At 43.7% G+C, this 19,799-nt stretch overlaps 1 pseudogene; it reads right to left on the bottom strand.

The window, feature by feature from the left end:
- Positions 1–17,987: 17,987 nt before the first annotated feature.
- Positions 17,988–18,138, bottom strand: LOC142435152 (U2 spliceosomal RNA; annotated as a pseudogene).
- Between the last annotated feature and the right edge of the window lie 1,661 nt (positions 18,139–19,799).

A 19,799-nucleotide genomic window follows, 5' to 3' on the forward strand; every position in this document is an offset into this window, starting at 1 on the left:
TGCCTTATACCTGATCCCTTCGACACCTCGTGATCTCACAGGCTGGTGTGCTTCTTCCATGTGGGCTTTGTTGCTTCTGAGCTAGATGGCCGCTTGTTTACCTTCAAGCCTTGAAGACCCCAGACGCTATACCTTTTGATAGCCTGGCACCATCAGCTTTCTTCACCACATTTGCTTATGCACCCGTTTGTCTTCAGTGATCGTATAATGGAGGTGTGCACCCAATGATATGCTTTTTTTTTGTTCTTTGCTGCCTGATAACTGATCCCTTCGGTACCTCGTGATCACACAGGCTGGTTGTGTTCTTCCATGTGGGCTGTGTTGCTTCTCAGCTAGATGGCCGCTTGTTTACCCTCAAACTTTTAAGACCCCAGACGCTTGAGGCACCTCTGGGTAGAATTAAACTGCCAGTCTTTGGGCTAATAGTTAAGCACTTAACCATTTTTTGCCACCCTATGAGTCATAGTAGGAGCCCTAGTGGCATAGTAGTTAACAGTGTTGAGCTGCTAACTGCTAGGTCAGCATTTCAAAACCACGCATCTGCATATATTTACTGAAAATAGTATAAAGTGTTTGGTAGGGCTACATGGAAGTATGGGAGAGTTTTATTTTTCATGTCAGACTTTTTATACTGATTTGTTAAATTTGTGAACATATCTAACTTTTGTTTAATTTAAAGAAGCTAATAAATTCAGATCCTTTCACTGTTTACCACCCTCCAGCATCTTCCCACCCCCCCTAGGGGTAAAAGCAAAAGTCCTTCCACTGACCTTTGAGGACCTCAGGGTGTAACCTTTTGTTCTGCTATTACCTTTCAAGCCCAATCTCCCAGTAGTCTTCACTGCCCCCCAAACATAACCAACCACAGTTCCATCTCAAGACCTTTGCCCTTGCTGACTCTCTCAACCTTTGATGTTCTTATCTGGGTGACTCATGTGGCTCTTTCTCTCTCTCCTCTTCCTTCTAAGACTTAACTAAAACTGTACATTCTAAAGGAGATCGCCTTTGCCCCCTCCCATTTAACATCGCAACTCTTGACATCCCCTCTTTTCATTCTTGCTTTATTTTATTCGATAGCATTTATTTCCATCCAACACACTATATGACTTTAACCCTTTATTGTCTTTCTCCTCCCTCTCTTGCAAAGACCCCAAAGGATAGGGTTTTTTCTCTGTTTTGTTCATGTTCATCACTGTATGCCTGGTGCCTTGAGCAGTTTGTTAAAAATATTTGTCTAATGAATGGATGGATAGGTGGATGGATGGATGAATGAATGAAGGAATGAGCTTTCCAGACAAAAAGCCTAAGGAATCAGCCTCTTCTTTCTCCTTGTACCAGATCCTCTTTAGAATTCTCTTTTAATCCTTCTCCCCTCTTGAGTTTCCAAATTCTCCTGTGACCTTGTGGTCGGCACAAATCTGGATAGATATTTGTTGAATGAATGGATTTGTATATTCATCCTGAAATACAAGTGAATGATAACAAACGAGAAAAAGCCCAGGAGGGTTTGCATTTTTAACAGAGACGAAAACCTATAGGCAAAGAATTAGCTACCTTCTTAGAGCCCTGGGATCTCTCCACAGTAAACTGGTACACGTGTCATAAACTCTGGGGACCCACCACCTTCCCTTTCCTCCTCCCACTTACTTAATGACCCCCCATGGGTCTAGCTGTAGGTTTAAGGTTACTGCTTGCTTTTCACAGTTCTCAGGGCCTAAGGAGAATACATAACAAGGAAAACAAATTATGCTGAGCAAATTGGGTATATTCTTAAAGAAATACACACACATTCACAAACAATCATAGACACCCCCCCCCCAGCTCATCAGGGTAATAACTGAGTAATTCCCCCAAAGCAACCGCAAAATATTTATCGACTTAAAGCCACCGAAGTCCTTGAAACATTCTCTGTCTTAGCGATTCAGCTAGTATTCAAGCCTGTGGCCACTAAACTACAATCTTCAATCAGGGGCTGCCTAGAGCCAATACAAAGGTAATAGGTGTTGTAGGCATTTTCAAGTTGCTCCAATTGGCCCCTTCTCTAAAAAGGCAAGCGACCGGATGTATTCTGCTCTTATGCTGATGTATCAGTGGGCATCACAGTCAACTCATTCAGTCCTATTAGAGGGACAGACATCCTGTGTGTGTGTGTGTGTGTGTGTGTGTGTGTGTGTGTGTGAGAGAGAGAGAGAGAGAGAGAGAGAGAGAGAGAGAGAGAGAGAGAGAGAGAGAGTTGTAAGGCGTTGTTTATCTTGAGTTAGGGGATTAAAAAGTCTTAGAATCCTCTCAGCTCTCACCCAACATTTATACCAGACATGTTTCTTCATCGAGCACTAGCACTCATAATGTCCCTTGGCAGTCTTAGAAATCCCCCGTACAGACCATCATTCCTGAGAGGTGGGCATAAGGACTGTAGAGCTGAAAGTATGATGGCAAGTTGGACTATCTGGGATACCCAGCAGGGTCTCCTGGCATCATTCCCCTTCTCTCCCCCCTCCCCTTATCCCTGACCCTGCAAATAAATGACCAGCAACACGGTTCAAATCAAAAGTGAACGAGCTCAGATAAGAACAGAATGGTGACACTAAATCCATCATTTTTGAAAGAACCAAGTTATTGGTCTGAAATAATGTCCTATTGTTCAGGTGTCAGCTCATTTGACTGAGAGAAGGGAGCCTAGGTAGGCTGGTGTTGTAACTCAATGGTCCTCAAACATTAAAGCACTTGTTTTAAAAAGACCAGTGACAGGCTCCATCCCCAGAGATTCGGGTTCAGTTAAATTGAAGTGGAGCCCATGAATCTGCATTTATGATGAGCTCATTTATGATGGCTATACTACTGGTTCTTCAAAGTCTTTTTGTTTAGCTCAGAGATGTCCAAACTTTAAAGTGTTTAGGAATCATCTGAGGTTACTAATAAAATGTAGGTCTGGTATGGAGCCAGAGGGGCTGACTGACCATTCAGAGACCACACTGGATTGTGAGGGTTTATCATCTGGAATTGGAAGCAGGGTCTAACTTCATATGGATCTACGGGTCACCTGACCCTTGTAAACAATAGCAAGCAATATTTATTGAGCTTTCACAGTGTACCATGAACTGTACTAGAGACTTTCATGAATTATTTAAAACTTCTATTACTATCCCCATTTAATGAACAAGAAAAGGGAGATGCAGAGAGTGTAAGTGAGATGCTGAGAGTTCCTTCCAAGAGAAATCTTAAGACGTTCTACAGGGGAATTTGGAGGCCAGTCTCACAGCAGAACCTAAGCTTCTATCCACCGTCATACACTGTCCTCTCTGCTGGCCAATTGGGCCATTGTCCAATTTACATGAGAAATTGAAGGCACATTCAGGTGACAAAACTCTGATAGTTTCCCAGGAGACATACTTATTTCGGGAAGCCTTAGTTTGGGTTTCTTTCCATCCATGATTACAAGTTGCTTACTTACTCGCATTTAGTGACAGCTCTCTGCTCGGTGTGGCTCCTTTTAGGCTGGCTGTTGGGCTTCCCTGGTGTAGGCAGGCAAACACCATTATGTTTTGTAAGCTTGCATTAGACTTCCAGGCTGGCTCCTTTCAGTACTCCAGCATCAGTGCATCTTCTGTGCATGTCTCAATATTGCAATCATCAGTATACATCAGCGTCCAAGAGATAAGATCGAGTGCTTTGGACGATGGGCAAGGGGCCTGTATATTTCCATTCCAGACAATGTCGCCTGTCTGTGTAGGTGGCAGCAAGCAGAGTCTTAGGTCAGATGAAACAAACAATGCCAGGAGTGGCTCAAGTCCAGATCCAATAAGAGTTTTCTTTGACGCTCCTATTTCTGAAATGACCCATAATTCCTAGAGGAGAGAAGAATGGCTGTTTCAAAAGTGAAAAACAAACCCTTTTAGAACAGATGAAACCTTCTGTCTTAGAAGGAAAGCTAAAACCAAAACCCGGCCAAAGCTCTGACAGTGGAGGGCCTGTCCATCCATCAGACCATCCATCCAAAGGCTAATCAGATTGCGCATTGGTCGGGGGTAGAGTCAAACCAGCCGAGTCAACGGGGCCCTGAATTATCAAAATAAAAAAATATTTCTCAGTTCAGCTAATTACATGAAGATCACAAAGTACTATGGCTAAATTATGGTAATAGCTGATCCATTTGCTTAAGGATCATATTGGTATATGACCCTTCCTCTTCTCTGTGTGCACATTCTCTGGTCCCCAGGCAATTGCTGCTGTGCAGACTGAGAGCTGGAACGCTGAGTGGCTCGGTCTAGCATTCAACTTTTGTGCAAAACAAGGTTTTAGTGAGGCAAAGAAATGGGGGCTGGGTGGCTTAGAAAATTCTGAATCGATTTGCATGAATTTGACTGAAGATGCTCATGCTCTCAACTCCTCTATTTCTGTGTGTTTGCATTTGATTTCTAATACCACCACCTTATCTCTGCTGAACTAAGGGATTTGTCCACAACTGCCCAGCTTAGATAGGGAAGCAGTGGGTGGTCAGAGGCCTGTTGTGGAGGTCTCAGCATCTGCCTAAATTCAAGATTTTGGGGAAAGCCTGTGGAGGAAGAGAGGCAGAGGGACAGTGGAAAAGCTTAGGCAGAGGAGGGAGGGTAGCTGAAGCTGAGGCTGTTGAGTCCTTCCTATCTGGGATTGCCCTTCTCTTTTCATTTCCCTAGCAGGCAGAGCTGGGCTATTTAACTTTAATGTCTCAGCTTTTTCCTGAAGAATCCCGCCCCCCCCCGCCCCCAACCAGTGTATTTGACTTACAGTCCCTGAGAAAGGAGAAGTAAGTAGGACCCGGAGACCTTTGTCTCAAGCTGAGTGCAGCCTCAAATTCTGGTTGCTGTTCAGAATTTGAGGCTGAATTAGAGATAGAAGCAGGATGGGATCTTCCCACAAATACTGTTTATCGGATAGGATCCGGAAACACAGGGAATCCAGGACAGATGATCCCTTCAGGACCAGTGGTTAGGGTGGCCATACTGGAGGGTGGAGGGAAGGTGGGGTAGAAAGGGGGAACCGATTATAAGAATCTATATATAACTTCATCCTTGGGGGATGGACAATAGAAAAATGGGTGAAGGGAGGGAGACATCAGACAGTGTGAGACATGACAAAATCATAATAATTTATAAATAATAAAGGGTTCATGAGAGAGGGTGGAGCGGGGAGGGAGGGGGGAATGAGTTGCTGATAACAAGAGCTTAAGTGGAGAGCAAATGTTTTGAGAATGATGAGGGCAACAAATGTACAAATGTGCTTGACACAATGGATGTATGTATGGATTGTGATAAGAGTTATGCAAGCCCCCAATAAAATGAGTTTAAAAAAATACTACTTATCTATCCTGTGCTCTCACCCACCTCAAACATCAGCCAAATGTGGAGCTCAGAGAATCCATCCAGGGAGAGGCGCCTCACAATCGGGAAGCTGCATGGGCTTTGTGGAGAGGTTGTGAGGCTCTAGTCAAATCTGCCGCTCTTCTCAGCTTTCATATTGCCATGATCGCGGCCCAACACAACACAATCAAAATTTGCAAAGTCTTTTGGGTGACGTCCCTTAGTTAATTCAGGCCAGTACACTCCTTTGGGCAGGCGAAATAGTGATACAGAATCTTTTTGCCCCATGCCTGTCCAGGTCCTCTCTTCAAGCACAGCTCCAGGGATGTGAGTGTGTGTGTGTGTGTGTGTAGGGGGATGTGGGGGGTTGGGAAGCAGGGTGGGGGGTGGATAGGGATGGGAGCTCCTAGAAGAAAAGAGATCCCAGACTCTCTTGTCAGACATTCAAGGTTAGGGACATCTGATGACATAGTGGATCAGATGAGTCTGACTCCGTAGAGTCTAGGCAGGGAAGGATATGGAAGGTCCCCAAAGGCAGCCGAATGCAATGGCAGGGGAGTTTGCTGTTATGGGGGCTTCTTTTCCCTGCACTTCTTACTCTGTTCCTGGCTTTTGCATCTGCACGGGCTGGTTTTCTTTCCCCTGGGCTATGTTAGTCCTGTCTTTGATTTCCCAAAGAAATCACTCAGGCTCGTCATGCAGCCAGCCTGGGGACACTTGACGAATGCTGTAGAAGGTCTCAAGGAGGCGATCACAGGAGCCCTGGACCTTCTGCCAGGGCCTCTGTTCTCCTCTCCTTTCCGGGCTCATCTTCCTTTCCTCTGGTCCCACCCATCTCATGACATTTCTTCGTTGATCAGACAAAGCACCTAGCAGTCCACCTATCAAGTCAACAGAATTAAGGATGTTTCGCCTATGTTAATATCAGCAGCCACTCTCTTTTGAAGGAGGTTTGTCTTATAAGTAGTCGTTTGTTTGTTTTCCTGTGCCACATGTCCTCATCTTTTCCTGTGAGACAGTTGAATACACTGAGCTTATGAAGAGACACCGAGCAACCCCAATCGACTGCCCAACAACAGGCACTGCAAAACAGTCTGCTTCTCTTTTATTTCGCACACCCTGTCCATTTTCTTTGTTCCATTTTCTTTGTTAGTAGGATTGCCAGCTGTCAATATGCTCATGGAGAATCTTTACTGAATTGTGGGTGTGGTTGCTAACCCCACACTTCTCTAGGATTCCAAGAGCAAACACCGCCTACCCAGGAGTGAGGAGCTCTTGGAATGCCTCACAAGATGCTTCCTATATGCTGGAGCATTGTCTATTTTGCTTGGAGAGGATTTCCCACTTTTCCAAACTAACTGCACACTGCCCGAGAGGGGAGTGGTGGGAAGGGATGACTGCAAATGGCTGAGAAAATCACTCTCCCACAAAGGTTTGTTTTGTGTCCCTCTTTAAAGCCACATAGCCACCTACCACTGTGCTCAAGGGAGTTGACCAAATACTGGGTCTGCTCAGCAAGGACCATGTCTTCTAGTGGTACGAAGAGTACTTGCCTGAGCATTCTGTATGCAGAAGGCACAGCAGAGCTGGGGAAGGTCCATAGAGATACGGAGTGCAGAGGTAGGCAGGAGATCTTGCGGAGAAGCAGAGCCCACTTGGGGCTTCAAAGAGTTCCCTTTAGCAAAACACAAATAACTGTGATTTTATGCAACAGGAAACAAAGATAAGGAATTCATTATTCTCAAGAGTTAGTGTAAGCAGAAACCCTTTTTTTAAAAAAAGTGTTCGATGCATTTATAAATTTATGCATAGTTGGTTACTAAGGGCAACTAGGATGTTTTCATAGAAAGCCAGAGAGAGAAGAGCCTTTAGAGATCAGCTAATCTCTACCAGTTCAGGTCCTCCCACCTGGGTAGTGAGGGGGCGGCAAAAGAGGGCCTCCTGAGGTCAAAGAGAGGGCCAGACTGGAACCAGGTGGTTCTCAGTTGTCTCCCAGGTAACCACCCCCCCCCCCAGCCTTAGTCTTCTCCTTTAAAGTTAGGTTTCAAGAACAGGAGGGAGGGGTCAGACAGGCTTAAAAGCCTTTAATTGGCTAAAGGAGTCCCACTGACTCCGCTTGAAGGACCTGCAAGGTAGGTACAGGGGTAGCTATGTGAAGAGTCCTAAGGAAGCAAATGGTCCATTTACTCTCGTGGAGACCACAGTCTTAGCTCTTTCCCCAGGCAGATGCAAACCCTCAGAGAGCTCAGCTTGGCAGGCAGAGTTTCTGATCGGTTTCAGCACCCACTGGCTTCCTCAGCTGGCTATTATGAATGGGACAAATTATCCAAATCTACACAGTAGCCAGGATCATTAGAAACCACAGTCTTAGACTAAAAAGACAAAAGCTAATCTAGAGGCATCAATTTTGCTGCACTTTTCCTAGTTGGCATAATTTGGGACCCCATGACCTTGAGTGGCGCCAATGCTTAATACACTCCTTCAGCTTCTCACTAAAACTTTGGAAAACAACAACAACAACAACAACAACAACAACAAAAACAGCCATGGAGAAATGGATGGAACACTTTTCTGCCCGGACCCCTGTGGGGTGCGTAGGTGAAGCCGCCCTTGATTTAGGAACTGGCAATGAAATCCCTATGCCAGGGTCGATCTGTGTGGGTAGGGGAAAGAGGTTAACTGCATTTGGCTGCCTGGGCCTCACCAGAAAGGAAGAGGTGGCTGGAATCGCAAAGCTGAAAGATTCTGCTAGGTCCAGGAGAAAGGCAAGTGGTGAGCTAAATGAAATCTGGGGCCTCATTGGAGAACTTCTAGCAGTGTCAAGGTAACTGATCCAATGTTTTTCAAATACAACAGAATCGTACGCTTTTATGTAATATCATATGTTGATGAACTGTCTGTAGCCTGAGAGAGTTCACACCACTTAACAGACTTCAAAATTTGAGTGTAATTGGCTAGGGACCGCGTCTTCCACCATGGAAATGTCATCACTTGGGGGCTGAGGCGCAAGAATGGGGAGGAATTAGCTCAGGAAGTCGCAGTGACTTTACAATAAATTCTGGCCAGAGTAGGCCCACCAAGGAGATTCCCAAGTGATTGCTCCTGCTAACATACAGGGGGAGGGTGATGCTGCTGGAGACGGCATTCTTGCCAGTTGTCAGGTTTGCCAGGATTTGACTTGGGAATAAAGAGAATAGAGATGTTTATCAAGGTGGGCCAGTATCAGGGGAGGATTATTGTCTATCCCGATAGTCAGAAGTTCTCAGAAGTTAGCAGCACTCCAGTTCTTTTAGGGCAGCGGTTCTCAAGCTGCGGGTTGCGACCCCTTTGGGGGTCGAATGACCCTTTTACAGGGGTCACCTGATTCATAACAAGAGCAAAATTACAATTATGAAGTAGCAATTATGTTAATTTTATGGTGGTGGGGGGGTCACCACAACATGAAGAACTGTATGAAAGGGTTGCGACATTAGGGAAGTTGAGAACCACTGTTTTAGGGCCTCTGGCAAGCCTCTGGGTACTAATGGTGATGGAGAAAACTGAGGGAGAAAGTCAAGGTGATGGAGAAAGTTTAGGGTCTAACTAGATTGGATTCATACCCCTGCTACCCTGGTGCCAGAAGCTTACCTGTCATTTCTAGAGTCTTCCTCAAACTTGTTGTAATACTTTTTGAAAAATCAGCTCCCTCAGTCACATTTCTCCTAGCAGAACCATCCAGGTTTACAATTCCAGCATTGGAATCACTTGGAGAACTTGTTTGAAACAATTCCTGGTCCCTCACCATGGAGTCCTGATGCTGTCTGATAAATATTGGACTATTAACTGCAAGGCTGGACGTTAAAGCCCACCAGAACGATGATGTATCTGTTCCCAGAAAGATTAAAGAACATGCAAACACTACAGAGGGTCCCTATGAGTTTGAATCCACTTGGTGGCAGTGCATTTATTGTTTTTCTCTTACCACCCCTCTCATTCTGCTTTACTAGGTTGGCGATGTAACCGAAGCTTCTCCATTTTACCAAGAGAAGATAACACTCCAGGACTGAGAAACATTGACTCTAGATTAAAGGATGTTCCAGACCAAATCTGGCCCTGGTCTTCACCCTTGCAATGTAGCACCACATAATTAAGTTCTGGTTTCAGTTTTGCTTCGCTTCCTGTAGTGGGTTGGGCTGCTAACTGCAAGGTCATGAGTTCAAGCCTACCAGATGCTCTGAGGGAAAAAGATGAAATTTTCTGTTCCCATAAAGATTTACAGCCTCGTAAAGTCAGAGACACAGTTCTACTCTGTCCATAATATCACTATTAGTCAAGATTGACTCAATGGCAGTGAGGTTGGTTTTTTTTATTGCTTTCTATTACAAAGGAGCCCTGGTGGCATAGTGGTTATGAGTTGGGCTATAATCTAAAAGGTCAGCAGTTCGAAAATACCAGCTGCTCTGCAAGAGAAAGATGGGGCTTTCTAATCCTATAAGGAGTTACAGTCTCAGAACCACTCAGGGGCAGTTCTACCCTGTCCTATAGCCTCACTATGAATTGGCATTGACTCGATGGCAGGGAGTTTGGTTTTGGTTTTCTGTTACAAGTTGGGCTGCTAACTGCAAGGTCAGCAGTTCAGCCCCACCAGCTTCTCTATGGGACAAAGATGAGGCTTTCAACTCCCATAAAGATGAACAACCTCTGAAACTCTACATAGGGTTGTTATGAGTTGGTATCAACTTGATGGCAGTGGGTTTTATTTGGGGTTTTGCTTTCTGGGAAGAAGCCGTTGGGACAGTAGTTGAAACAATGAGGCTGCTAATCAAGAGATCTGGGGTTTGAACTCACCAACTGAAAGTTGTGACAATCTTCCCTTTAGATTGACAGCCTTGGAAACCCATTAAGGCAGTTCTACTCCATCCTATGGAGTTGAAATCAACTCAATGCTAGTGGACTTAGTTTGGGTTGTATTCTGGGATTGAAGGAGAAATTCCTTCAATAGGACTCAGGCAAAATATTAGATAACCTTGGTGGTGTGGTGATTATGTGTTGGGCTATGATCCATATGGTCAGCAGTTCGAACCCACCAGCCACTCTGAGGGAGAAAGATGGGGCTTTCTGTTTAAGTAAACAGTGGCAGTCTGAGAAATCCATAGGAGGGTCTCTGGGAGTTGGCACAGCATTGCCTCAAAGGCACTGCCCTGTGCAGGGAAAGGAAAAGTTGAAAGTGGTGGAGATATACCTGTGCCTGTCTAAGAATGTTCCACTAGGTCTTAGTTGTTAAAACCAGTAGCAGAGCCAAGCACGTGCTGTAGGTTTGTTATATTTTAACTTTTTATTGTGAACCATGTAAAGGTTGACAGAACAGACCATAGTTTTCCATCAAACAAGTCATATACATTTTGTTTCAACGCATGCATTTCAACTCTCTCAATATACCATCATGGTCATTATCTCATATCCTCTCTGTGATTCCTGGTTCCATTGTTCCTCCTTTTCTAACCCTCTGAGTTTTGTCCATGGGTAAATGCTGCCTTTTTGGGTCTTCAATGGATTATTCTAACATGAGGTCGCGTTCAGTTCCGGATCAGACTAAGGTCTCTCCTTGTGGGGGGAATCCCACCTGTCTCTCTCAGAGCAGTAAACAGAATCTCTTTTGTGATTTTGAGTTCGGTTCCAAATTTTTCTTTTACCCTTTTCAGGACCTAGTAATGTAATACTTTGGGGGGCACTTGGTAGGAGGAACCAGACACCATCTAGTTGTTTTGGTCTCTGGGTGGTGGAGACTGATGTTTGTTTGGTTCTTTAGAGACTACTTATTTCCCATTTTCATCACTCTACTTTCCTTCAGATGGCAGAGACAATAGTTGCACCTTAGATACCTGCTCATGAGCTTTTACAACCTCAGGTGCTACTCACACAAGTAGGAGGTTAGGTGTTGTCTTTGTAAACTATGCTCTGCCAATTGACCCTGATGTCCCTTGAGACTATGGTTCTGCCCACTGGGCCTGTACTTCAGGTTTCAGTGGAAGTGTTAGGTTTCTGGAGTTGGTAATACCTTGGTTCGTGGCTTCGCATGATGAAAGAATTCACACCGAAGCCCGTTTTTTAATCCAAGTGGGTTTTTATGAAGGATAGGAAAAGTTTCAGGTTTTACAGGCTCAAAGAGGTTCACAATTGGGCCCAAGCAGTTGAGAGCATGTGGGCCAAGAGGCTGTAAGCCCAGAGTGAGCCATGTGTGCCCGCATGGGGGAGGGAGACCCTCACCTCTCCCTGCCTCTGACCAGGGATAGGGTAAGAGATTGTGTCCCAGAGCTCATTCCCTGCCTTTATTCTAGTCCACCCATTGGCTGAGGGAAGGGATAGTTGATGGTAATGGTTGACCCCATTGGCTGAGTTAGACCCATTTGGGTGATGTCATGAGCCTGGGTCTAGTTTGGGCCGCCCAGGTGTACCGCCCACCTGGTTTGGGGCCTGAAATTGAGCATGCCCAGTTTGGGGGTCTTCACGGGTGGCTAATGCTCGCCTGGTTCCCTTTAACCTCCTCTAGGGGGCCTGCTCAGCTATTGGAGGAACAACCCCCAGTCTCTATTCTGGCTACCTAACAGAAGGACAACATCTGCTTCTTTATTTGGAATCTAATTGGCCCTTTAACTATTAATCTCAATCTATCATGCCTCTGTTGCCTTACCTGTACCTTCTAGAACAGTTTTCACAGTGCTCTTCTATTTTAATTTACTCATTTTAATTAAAATATATGTATTGGGTACTTCACGATGTTGACTTATCAAAGGAAAAAGCCATTGGTCATATATATATATATATATATATATATATATATATATATATATATATATATATATATATATATATATATTTCAATTCTTTAAATCTGCTAACAGTGCGCTTAACAAAGTACAGTTAGCTTAGTGGGAGTTCCAAATCGAATCCTTCTTGTGTGTACTTCGAAATGACAGATTCTAAAGTCCTGGTTGTATATAGTACATGGCCTGGGACAGCAAGGGTTGAATACAAACTACATAAAAAATGTCCAATTAGGGATATTATATGCAGTTTAGTCTCCCATTGGTGGTCTATATACATAATGTTGAGCATTTTTCCCAATAGCATGCTGCCCCACCCGGTTTACCCATTGACCAAAGCTTAATTGCATTCTTCATGACAGACATGCCCACCGCCCTGTTGCTTCTTGAGTTGGGTTTCCAGGAAGATTCCCTAGTCACGCTTATAGGAGTGTCCATTAATTTGGGGCAACTATAGATTAATGTTATATGGCAGGCGCTGATAGGGTCTTTTCTCTCTTTCCACATCATAGGAAGTGGATTGAGCTGAGGTGAGGCCTCCCTTGGAGTGGTTTTTAAGAGATACAGATAAGTGGGTGATGTATGGTTCATGAGCTCTAAGCAGGCATACTATTTCGTTGCCTGAGAAACTGGAATCAAAGATTAGATTCCTTCAGAACAGGAACCTGCCTTTGTCTTGGTGTTTATTTTAATAGTAATGACTTCATACAATATTTTTCCTTTTGTGACTGACTAATTTCACTCAGCATAATGATTCCAGGCCCATCCAGGTCATTAGGTGTTTTGTGGTTTCATGGCTGCTTTTTTTAGGGATGCAGGGTATTCCATTGTGTATCTATCAAAGTTTCCTTTTCCATGCCTCTACGGATGGGTATTTGGGCTGTTTCCAGCTTCTTGCTAGTGTGAACTGTGGTGCAATCAATATGGGAGAGCATACATCTGCTTGTGTTCTGTCTCTTACTTTTTTGGGTTATATGCCTAGACGCAGTATTGCCGGATCATGTGGGGTTTACATTCCCAGTATCGCTTTCCATAGTGGTGGTAAGTATTTACGAGTCCATCAACAATGTATATGAGTTCCAATTGTTCCACATCCTCTCCAGCATTTGTTGTTTTCTGATTTTCTGAATATGACTATCATTGAGGGTTTGAAGGTATATCAAATTATAGTTTTGATTTGCATCTCCCAGATAGCAAGTAGTTGTCATTATTTTTTCCCCATGTTTGTTAGTTGAGTGTCATTTTTGGTGAACTGTTTGTTCTTCTGCCCACTTTTTAATTGGGTCACTTGTTATTCTTTTACTGAGAGTTCTGTAGATATTAGTAATTAGAGCCTAGGTCTTTTGGTGCTGGTTTCTAAGGCCTTCCAAGGTTAAATTTTGCCTGGATTGGCTAGAGGCTCCACCCCAGTAACCAACCTTTACCTGGATTGGCAGGTGGAGGCCCCAGTCAGTAGTTGACCTTTACTGAGATTGACTGGTGTGCCCTTGCCTGATCTGAGTTTTACTGGAATTGGTTGGGGAGGTTCCACCCAAAAGTTGGCTTTTACATTGATTGACTACCCTCCCTTCAAGGATTGACAGGGTGTCCTCTCCAGTGACGAATAAACCCTAGAACGTGGAGATTCTGATGGATCGCTGAAACCCTGGAGAGGAGTGTGTCCTTTGGATATGGGCCCAATAAAGACAGCAGATGCAAGAGTGCCAGAAGAAACACACACCAAGCGAAGACCCCATGGCGGCAGCAAAGTATAAAGACTGGACCTGAAAGGGGAAGCGGCGAGGGAGGGGGAAAAATGAGGAGCTGATACCAAGGGCTCAAGGAGAAAGCAAGTGTTTAGAGAATGGTGATGGCAATAAATGTACAAATGTGTTTGACACAATGGACGGATGTATAGATGTGATAACAGTTGTATGAGCCCCCAATAAAATGATTTAAAAAGAGACTGGACCCCAACTGAGAAGCGTGACTAATAGTCAACATCAATAACCAAGAGCTGTCACTGAGGTCCTGAGGGGTGAAAATGAATATTGGTTCTGAGAAATGTAAGTGAGTCCCCATTTAGACACTGAGGCCCCATGCTGATACTCCTCCTGAATCTCACCTTTGTTTATTTTTGTACCCTTTGTTTCTATCTTTCTCCGTTATGAAAGTGTTATTGCAGTTATGTTGTTTACATGAGTTCTCTGGGACTGTTTCAATAAATCAGCAAACCCAATAAAGAAAGAGTATTGTGGGGAAGAGAGAAAGAATGCTGCAGGGGAGACGGCTGGCTTGCATCATAAATGGAGACGTTGGAGAACAGGGACATATTTAACCTCTGCTGCTTAGGCAATGGCTTTAGGCTGATCCTTATAGTAAGGTTAGTATTTGATTTGGTGTCCAAGAAAGCTCTCTCCTAGTTCATGCATTGCTAGCTGCCGTCAAGTTGGTTCCAACTCATAGAGACCTTATGGACAGAAGAAGGAAACTCCGCTCAGTCCTGCACCTTCCTCACAATCCTTGCTATGTTTTTGCCCGTTGCTGCAGTCATTGTGCCATCCCCTTGAGGGCATTCTTCTTTTTCATTCATCCTTAACAGGGCACTATAACCTTCTATAAGGGACTAGCCCTTCCCTGTTACAAATAACGTGAGACGGCTCATCATCCTCACTCTAAGGAACATCCTTACTGTACTTCTTCCATGACAGATTGGTTCATTCTTCCAACAGGGCACAGTATATTTAATATTCTTCACCAACATCATAATTCAAATGCATCAAGTCTTCTTCAGTCTTCCTTATTCATTGTCCAGCTTTCACATGCAAATGAGGTAATTGAAAAGACCAGGATTTGGGTCAGGCATACCTTAGTCTTCAAGGTGACATCTTTACTTAAAACAAACAAACAAACAAACAAACAAAAACTTTAAAGAGAACTTTTTGCAGCAGAGTTGCTCAATACTTATTATTTGAAAACCTTACTTTGACATGTACAAGTGTTAGTTGAGATTGTATAAACTTGCCCTCTTGGAACTTGCATTCCACTGAGGAATAGCAACATTGAATGAATATGCAAATGAAACAATTACAATTGCCATATTTCTAAAGAAGGAAATCAACAATAGGCTATAAGATGAGAGAACTTTGTTAGCATGTGAAAGCCTCTCTAAGGAGGTGGCATTTGGTCTGAGAACTAAAAGTTCTCGAGGAACCAGCCTTAGGAAAAGCCTGGGGAAGAACATACAGGCAGAGAGCCACATGCGCAAAGGCCTTCAAATCAGGAGGACGTGGAATAAATCCACTGGGCTGGAGTTTAGTGAGTAAGTGGCCAGTAGCCTCAGAAAAGGCTGCAGAGTTGGGCTGGGGCCAGATCCTACAGGACCTATTGGGCATAATATGGAGTTTGGATTTTACTTTGTGCATTGGGAAGTTTTTGAAGGATTTTTAGGAGGAGAGTGATATGATCCTTTGGATCAACGGTCCTGGGGGGACTTGAGGGGAGAAGGGGGTAGGGGAAAGGTGCGATGGGAAAACAGCACCATCGACAGGAGAGTAACTAGGGAACGGAAAACAGTAATGAGGTGGATCTGGAGGTCCTGGGAGTGCTGGCACACCAGCAATCTAGCTGAAAGGAAATATTGTGAGGCAGAAGTAGAGCGAGCGTGATGGTAGGCCAGAAGGAAGGTAAAAGAAAACAGATGAATGATCTAGGAAGCAAAACTATGGATAGACCCCATGCAGTCATAGGAGTGTCCTTATGTAATTACATTAGTCAATAAAGATAAAAGTATTGGCCTATGTACATATATTTTTATGGCAATACACTGAGATGGACTTTGGGCCTCTGTTCATAACCTCCCTCAATACAAGAACACATTGGCAATCTGAGATGTTCACCCTCCCAACACAATCGCTGAACACAAAATGGGTGCATAAGCAAATGTGGTGAGGAAGGTAGATGGTGCCCGTCTGTCAAAAGATATAACGTCTGGGGTCTTAAAGGCTTGAAGTGAAACAAGCCATCCAGCAGAGAAACAAGTCCACATGGAAGAAGCACACCAGCCTGTGAGAGCAGAAGGTGTCATCGTGACCAGGTAACGGGCATCAGAAGACCCTTAACAACCAATCAAACAAAATCATATGATTAAGCACAAGGGGGATCAGAGCAGAAACCCAAAGCCCATCTGTAGACAATGGAACATCCCCCACAGAGGGGTCACGGGGAAGGGAGGAGTCAATCAGGGTCAGTAAAGCACTGATGAAACACACAATATTCCTCTGGTTCCTTGAGGCTTCCTCACCCTCACCACCATGATCCCAGTGATGCCTCTCACTTCGCACTAGACCGGAGCGTGTGCACAGCCACAAAAAAGAGATACAGCTTGGGACACACACAACCCAGGAGCAGGAATGGGAAGAGAGATACCAGAATGGAAGGGGGGGGAGGGGAAGAAGGGAAAACTGATCAAAACACAACCACACACACCCTCCAGGGGAAAGAGCAAGGGAAACCATGGGGTAGGGGAGACAGCGGTCATTGTGAGACATGGAAATAATAATTTATAATCCAGCAAGGGAACATGAGGGTGGGGGGGGAGAGGGGAAAAAGAGGAGTTGATACCAATAGAAAATAACTGTCTAGAAAATAATGATAGCAATATATGTACAACTATGCATGATACAGTTGATGCATTGATTGTAATAAGCATTGTAAGAGCTCTCAATAAAACGATTTAAAAATCTAAGTAAAAATATACCTCTGGTTGCTGTGAGGCAAGTAGAACAGAAGGGGTAAGAGTGATGACCGGGACACCTGGCATTGCAGTAGCCTGTTGTTATTGTTGTTTGGTGTCATCAAGTTGGTTCTGGTACATATGCCGTGTCCAACAAAATGAAACATTGTTCAGTCCTCTGCCATCCCTGCTGCCACTGGGCCAATCCATCTCCTCGAGAGTCTTTTTCTTTTTCATGGCCCTTCTTCTTGACCAAGCATGAGATCGTTTCCCAGGAACTGGTCTCTGTTGATAACATGTCCAAAGTATGTGAGAGGAAGTCTCTCCATCTTCACTTCTAAGGAGAATTCCGGCTGCACTGCTTTCCTGCAGTAGACTGTGGAGGAAAAATTGGAAACCTACACTTGGACATGAGGCGTGACAGCTGAAACGGAAAAGAAAACATACGTTAATGAACCTTCTAATGTCTCTTTCAGAGTGGTTGGTAGTGGTAACCAGGCACCATCAGCCTTGGTCTCAGGGTCATAGAGGCTGAGATTTCAAGGTCCATTTGTCCACGGGACTGACTCTTTGCATATGTCTTCAATTTCCTTTATTCTTCTTTGCTATAGATGGAGACCCATTGTTGCATCTTAGATGGCTGTCACAAGCTTTTAAGACCCTCGTCATTACTTACCCAAGCAGGAGGTAGAACACTGTCTTTGTGAACTATGTTATGCCAATTGGCCTTGTTGTCTCCTGAGACTATGGTCCTGATCTCACAGGCCCAGCAACTCATTCCCTTAAGGTATTTGATTGTGGTTAAGAATTTTTAATAACTTTGTTCCCTATTATATTCTTGGGTATATGGCCAACACAGAAAAGCAAATTGTATAGAATTATCCTTTGCCAAACCTGTGTGTATATATATGTATATGTATATATTCATGGGTATAGTCCTATTCTCTTTCCAACACCTGTTCGGATTGCATGTCTACCTATGCATTCACTCATAGATTATTGTTATTGCAGGATTGTGTATATTACTATTGATGTCTGATATCTATAACTCTTGTATTCTTCCAAGTATCTTCCTTTACCTTCATCATTTTCACTAACTTCTGATTATATATTGCCCTCTCCTTTACCCAGGCTAATAGGTATCTACCCTCTAGTTAGTAATTTGCCCTCCAATCCCCTCCCATCACTGGTAACCATCAAATAATGTTTCTGTTTGTGGTAAAACTTTTTAAACTGATAAGAACAGATACTACACTTGATCTTAGCCAAAAGGCCAAGAAGTGATATGTGAAAACTTTTTTAATAGTGGTCTCATTGTTCACCCTCTTGACATAATCACTGAAGACAAAATGGGTGCATGAGCAAATGTGATGAAGAAGGCAGATGGTGCCCGGCTATTAAAAGATATAACATCTGGGATCTTATAGGCTTGAAGTTACACAAGCTGCCATTCAGCAGAGAAGCAAGAAGCCCACATGGAAGAAGCATACTGCCAGTGTGATCATGAGGAGTCATAGGGACCAGGTAATAGGCATCAGTGGACACAAAACAAACAAACAAAAACATATTGTTGAGAATGAGGGGGGGTTGGAGCAGAGATCCAAAGCCCATCTGTAGACAATGGAATAATCCCCCCACAGAGGGGCCACAGAGAAGGGATGAGTCAACCAGAGCGTAGTAAAGCATCGATGAAACACACTATATTCCTTTGCTTCATTGAGGCTTCCTCATCTCCCCACTACCATGACCCCAGTGCTGCTTCTCATTTCAGACTAGACAGGAACATGTACACAGATATAGATAAGAGATGGGTGCTTACGACACAGAGAATCCAGAACAGGAGTTGGAATAGCAATACCAGAAGGGTAGAGGGAAGTGGGGAAGAGGAAGGGAGAAAGGGGAACAAATTGCAATGATCGACACATAACCATACACCCATCTCCAGGGGGAAGAACAACAAAAAACATGGGGGAAGGGAGACAATCATTGGTGTAAGATATGAAAATAATAATTTATAATCTATCAAGGGGTTAGGAGGGTAGGGGGAGCGAGGAGGGAAAAAAGAGGAGCTGATACCAAGGGCTCAGTAGAAAGTAAATGTCTAGAAAAGAATGAAGGCAACATATGTACAAATCTGCTTGATACAAGTGATGTATGGATTTAACAAGTGTTGTAAGAGTACCTAATAAAATGATCTCTTAATAAAAAAATAGTGATCTCATACAATCTGGGACAACCTTATTGGTCCTTTTGTGATTGATTGATTGATTGATTGATTGATTGATTTCACTCAGCATAATGTCCTTCAGCTTCATCCACATTATGAGGTGATTCACAGATTTGTTCTTCTTTCTAAAATCATTTTATTGGGGGCTCATACAACTCTCACCACAATCCATACATACATCCATTTGTTTCCACTATCATTATCAAGACATTTTTCTACTTGAGCCCTTGGTATCAACTCCTCAGTGTAAGGTGAAGGGAGATGTCAGACAGTGTAAGACATCACAAAATAATAATAATTTACAAATTAACAAGGGTTCATGAAGGAGGGAGGGCGGGGAGGGAAGGGAAAAAATGAGGATATTCGTTTTTCTTAAAGGTTTCATAGTATTCCACTGAGTGTATTTTCCCCAGTTGTTTATTCATTCTTCCATCGATGGGCATTTAGGACATTTCCATGTTTTTTTATTATGAGTAGTGCTTTGATGAACATGGGTGTGCACATATCTATTCACGTCAAGGCTCGTACTCCCCTAGTGGGTAGACTTTGTAGTGGGATTGCTGGATCATATGGTATTTCTACTGCCACCTTTTTGAAAAAGTGCCATATTATTTTCCACAGTCCTTGTAAGATGTTATAATTCTACCAGCAGTGATCCAGTCTTTCCATATCTTTGCCAGTATTCACTGATTTCTGTCTTGTTTAAAACTTTGCTATTA

This window comes from Tenrec ecaudatus, chromosome X (assembly GCF_050624435.1).
Source record: "Tenrec ecaudatus isolate mTenEca1 chromosome X, mTenEca1.hap1, whole genome shotgun sequence".
In the NCBI taxonomy this organism is placed as follows: Eukaryota; Metazoa; Chordata; class Mammalia; order Afrosoricida; family Tenrecidae; genus Tenrec; species Tenrec ecaudatus.